We start from the raw sequence: 6,060 nt of genomic DNA, 5'->3' as shown, positions 1-6,060 counted from the left end.
CTATTGCAGTTTTACTGTAACTACTTTTTCTAAGTTGGTTATTTATCTGTACTAAAAAGAACTGTCTAAAATTATACTGGATTGACTTAATCTCTGATCCAAAATAAAATATAGCCCTTAAACACAATGTGAGTGGGTAGAAATATTCAATACAAATATTCAAGAAAAAAAAAGATAAAATACATTTTAAGCTGTTTGTCACATGGAATCTGAATTTGGAGCTCTCAACTTCCTTTAACAAAACATTTTGTACTTTCCTATATTTATAATTTTTTATACACTGAAAGATCCAGCTAAGTCTAATGAAAGTAGCTGAAGGCATATTCATTTTAGCTAACCTGTCATACCTCAAAGGGTACGTCTAGACTACAGGATTTTGTCGACAGATACTGTCGACAAAGCTTCTGTCGACAAAGAGCGTCTAGACTACATTCAGTTCTGTCGACAAAGCAAGCTGCTTTGTCGACAAAACCCTGTAGTCTAGACACAACCCTACATGCAATAACACTTTCTGTCGACAGAACTCTGTCGACAGAAGGCGTTATGCCTCGTAAAATGAGGTTTACCAGCGTTGACAAAACTGCTGAGTTCTGTCGACGTTATGGCGACAGAACTCAGCGGTAGTGTAAATGCAGGTATAGTTTTGTCGACAAAAGTCCACTTTTGTCAACAAAACTCTGTAGTCTAGACACACCCAAAGTTTAATGTGGAAGAGTTAACAACAAGACAAACCTGGTGTTTTAGAGCTGCAATGGTCTCTCTCCCTTCAGCAGCAAAATGTCTGAAATCTTGAGTAAATCCACTGGATAGTATGTCAATTGGATGTGTTGCAATTGCTGCATTTCTATGTCTGCTCAAATTTCCCAGGTGTCTGAAATATAAGTTAAATTTAACACCAGAAAATGAAAAATAACAATCTGAAGAAAAGATTTCACATGGGAATTTTAGGATTTATGCTGAAAATTAACTCAACGTTGGGAAAACATCATCTGAAATGTCATTGTGCTTTTGATATTTTCTTTCTCTTGAGTTGAAAACTTTTTTGAAATATAAAATGAATGCCATTTTACATTACAGATACATTTACTGCATTAGTCAGAGCTCAAAAGAATATTTTTTCTAAAAAGCTTCCCCAGGTCCTACACACTGAAACACCTTGACAGATCAAATGTCACATATTATGCAACACAAAGGTATGTAAGATACTACCTGCATTATGTATTCATGCCAAGAACTATGTTAAGAAAGCAGTAAGCTTAGCCATCAAAAAAAATCACACCTCTAAAACAAAACAAGAGTAATGTAAGCCAATCCTAGTGAATACAATGACAATAAAAGGGGGGAAAGGGTAAGTTAGGGCCTGTCTTCTCTATTATACTGAATTGGCACCTCCATCAGTAGCCACATCTGATGGAGACACATTTTTTGCTGACAGAGCACTACCCCATCAACATAATGGCTTCACTTTTATGAGAGACAGAAGCTATGTCAAAGGGAGAGCATCTCCCACCAAAATGGGGTGGTGTAGACACCATTTTAAGTCAATATGAGTTACATTGCTCAGAGAGGTGGGTTTTTCCTCACACCATGGCTGACATAACATACATCGACTTAAGCAGAAGAATGGACATGGCATTTGTCTACGTCTGAGGAAACTTCAGGAAACAGCTTGAAAGACATGACACTGTGGCAAACAAGAAACCACTTATGGCACAGTAAGGAAATTTATAATATCTCTGGATCTGGTTACAATGTGGGCACTTCATACCCTATACCACAATATTCTGTGCGCCAAATTTCATAGTGACTTATGTGGCTGCACGTATTGCCTATTGGCAGGACAGGGCTGGGAAGAGGAAGTAATAATCAGGTGCTCCTCTGGGCTATTTTTCTTTTGTGGGACAGATCTGTTACCTCCCCATCTTTACATAAGAACATAAGAATGGCCATACTGGCTCAGACCAAAAGTCTATCCAGCCCACTACCCTGTCTGCTGTCAGTGGCCAATACCAGGTGTCCCAGAGGGAGTGAATCAAACAGGTAATGATCAAGTGATCTCTCTCCTGCCATCCATTTCCACCCTCTGATAAACAGAGGCAAGGGACACCATTCCTTACCCATAATGATAAATAGCCATTTATTAACTTAACCTCCATTAATTTATCTAGCTCTCTTTTAAACCCTGTTATAGTCCTAGCCTTCACAACCTCCTAAGGCAAGGAGTTCCACAGATTGACTATGCACTGTGTGAAGAACTTCCTTTTATTTGTTTTAAACCTGCTGCCCATTAGTTTCATTTGGTGGCCTCTAGAATTTATATTATGGGAACAAGTAAATAACTTTCCACGATGACTTCAAGATCTCTTTCCTGATTAGTTGTAGCTAAATTAACCCCCATCATATTATATGTATAAAATGGAATTAGGAGTAACAGTTAATCCAAACTAAGGACTTAGTTTGGATTAACTTTAAACTGCTGCATGTAGCCACGGGCAGTTCGTTCAAACTAAGGGGGATTTAAAAATGGCAGCTGGACGGGAACATGCAAATAAAGCCCAGGATATTTAAATCCCAGGCTTCATTTGCAACTCCGGTTGCCTGATTTGCCTACCTAGCTCAAATTAACGAGCTATTGTAGTCATACCCTAAGTTTGGTGAGTTCTTTTTGAAGTTCTCCACAGTCTGCTTTGGTTTTAACTACCTTGAGCAGTTTAGTATAGTCTGCAAACTTTGCCACCTCACTGTTTACCTCTTCCTCCAGGTCATTTATGAATAAGTTGAATAGGATTGGTCCTGGGACTGACTCTTGGGGAAACATCTCTCCATTCTGAAAATTTACCATTTATTCCTACACTTTGTTTCCTGTCTTTTAACCAGTTCTAAATCCATGAAAGGATCTTCGCTCTTATCCCACGACAACTTAATTTACGTAAGAGCCTTTGGTGAGGGAACTTGTCAAAGGCTTTCTGGAAATCTAAGTACATTATATCTACTGGATCCCCCTTGTCCATGTGTTTGTTGACCCCTTTAAAGAACTCTAATATATTAGTAACACATGATTTCCCTTTACAGAAACCATGTCGACTTTTGCCCAACAAATTATGTTCTTCTATGTGTCTAACAATTGTATTCTTTACTATTGTTTCAACTAATTTGCCCGGTACTAACGTTAGACTTACTGGTCTGTAATTGCCAGGATCACCTCTAGAGCCCTTTTTAAATATTGGTGTAACATTAGCCATCTTCCAGTCATTGGGTACAGAAACTGATTTAAAGGATAGTTTACAAACCATAGTTGTTAGTTCTAAAATTTCACATTTGAGTTCTTTCAGAACTCTTGGTTGAATGCCATCTGGTCCCAGTGACTTGTTACTGTTAAGTTTATCAATTAATTCCAAAACCTCCTTTAATGACACTTCAATCTGTGACAAGTCCTCAGATTTGTCACCTCAAAGGACGGGTCAGGTTTGGGAATCTCCCTAACACCCTCAGCCGTGAAGACTGAAGCAAATAATTAATGTAGTTTCTCCGCAATGACTGTATCGTCTTTAAGTGCTCCTTTTGTATCTCGATTGTCCAAGGGCCCCACTGGCTGTTTAGCAGGCTTCCTGCTTCTGATGTATTTAAAAAATATTTTGTTATTACCTTTTGAGTTTTTGGCTAGCTGTTCTTCAAACTCCTTTTTGGCTGGTTGCAGGTTCCTCCTACCTACCCTCTGCAGTCTCAAACCTAGGCCAGGCAGGGGAAGAGCTGATCCTAAAGCTTTTTATTCCACTCTCCTCAAGGAGGAGTCCTAAGAACATAAGAATGACCATACTGGATCAGATCAACCGTCCATCCAGCCCAGTATTCTGCCAACAGTGGCCAATACGAAATGCCCACAGGGAGGGAACACAACAGGTAATCGTCATGTAATCCTTCCCCTGTCACCCACCTCTAGGGAAACAGAGGCTAGGAACACCATCCCTACCCACCCTGACTAATAGCCTTTGATGGACCTAACCTCCATGAATCTATCTGGCACTTTTTTGAACCCTGTTAAAGTCCTAGCCTTCACTACATCCTCTGGCAAGGAGTTCCAGAGATTGACTGTGTGTTGAGTGAAGAAAAACTTCCTTCTGTTTGTTTTAAACCTACTGCCTATTCATTTCATTTAGTGATCCCTAGTTCTTATATTGTGGGAATAAGTAAATAACTTTTCCGTATTCACTTTTTCCATACCAGTCAGGATTTTATAGACCTCTAACATATCCCCCCTTAGAGTCCTCTTTTCTAAGCTGAAAAGTCCCAATCTTTTTAATTTCTCTTCATATGAGACCCATTCCAAACTCCTACTCATTTTTGTTGCCCTTTTCTGAACCTTTTCCAATGCCAATATATATTTTTAAGATGAAGTGACCACATCTGTATGCAGTATTCAAGATGTGGGCATACCATGGTCAAAAAGGTATTTTCGGTCTTATTCTCTAGCCCTTTTGAAATGATTCCTAACATTCTATTTGCTTTTTTGACTGGTGCTACACACTGCATGGATGTTTTCAGAGAACTATCCACAATAACCCCAAGATCTCTCTTTTAAGTATTTATAGCTAAATTAGTCCCCCATCGTATTGTATGTATAGTTGGGATTATTTTTTCTATTGTGCATTACTTTACATTTATCAACATTAAATTTCATTAGCCTTTTTGTTGCCCAATCACTTAGTTTGGTGTGGATCTTTTTGAAGCTCTTCACAGTCTGCTTTGGTCTTAACTATATTGAGCAGTTTGGTATCAACTGCAAATTTTGCCACTTCACTGTTTACCCCTTTCTCTAGTTGAACAGGATTGACACCAGTATAGATCCTTTTGGGAGTCCACCAGTTACCTCTCTCCACTCTGAAAACTCACCATTCAAAATCTGGGTAGGAGTGACAGTGTACAAATCATACTCAATTCCATGATCAGAGCCTGAATTATTTTATACAAATGTTTAGCAAGTCTATGGAGGACATTCTGCTTCCAGTTACAGCTATGCAACCCCAATGAGAATAAAATTTGACTAGTGGCCTGTATTTTCTGAGGGGAAAAAAAAAAGGAATTGAGAAGGGATCTCAGGGACTTCTGAGGACAGAAGTGATCGATGTTATATATCACTGTCATAGGGTGACTGGCTGCTTTAAGAGGGAGCAAGGTCCAGTGCACCTGTGACTGATTACCTGCTGCACAACTGTGCTACAAAGAAGGCATCTGGGCCTTCTAAAGGGGAAGCTGCTGATAACTAGCTGCAAAAAGAAGCTATTGAAATTAGCTGCTGAAAATAGAGAGAAACAAAGTGAGAGAGAGAATCCAAAGAACATTACATTGGAAGATCAGCATATAAAGCCCTACATTCTTCACCCCAAGTTGAAAATGACAGATCATAAATTGTATTCAGGTCTGATGAAAATTAGAACTTTCAAAAGACCTCTTTTTCTGACACATTTTCTCAGTGTAACAGATTAATAAGCAATAACCTTTTGAAGACTAAAACTAATAACCAAAATCTTTCATGTGCACACATTTTATTCTCATCTCTAAGGAGGATAACTCATATACACATATACCTGCTTCTTCTATTGGTCTCCTCACCCCTTTTGTTCTTTTTGAGATAATTGTATTCATCAGATCGTTTGCTCTTAAAGTGGTGAGACAGAACCCCAAACTGTCCCTGTGTCCTACAATCTGTGAACACAATAATTCATACTAATGTTATTTCTGAAAGAAGATTCATTTTTAAAGAAAGCGCCCCTACAAAAGCTGTAGCATCAAGTTGCTTTTATGTGATTTATGTAAGCTCCAATCCAGTAAACATTTAAACACATTGAAAACAATGGGATTTAAATCTGTGCCTAAAATTAAACATATACTTAAACACAATGCTGAATAAGGACTATACCTCTTTGTACTTGATGTACCTTTTCTACTTTTATTGTACTTTTAATCTTCAACAAAAACAGATGGGTAAAATTACTCTGAAATTCATTCTTAAAGATTGATTATATCAACCTAGCTTATTGCTATATACAACATACAACATTG

Source organism: Pelodiscus sinensis, chromosome 2, assembly GCF_052426305.1.
Source record: "Pelodiscus sinensis isolate ZL-2025 chromosome 2, ASM5242630v1, whole genome shotgun sequence".
Classification (NCBI taxonomy): domain Eukaryota; kingdom Metazoa; phylum Chordata; order Testudines; family Trionychidae; genus Pelodiscus; species Pelodiscus sinensis.
Note: the sequence above shows the minus strand (reverse complement) of the source record.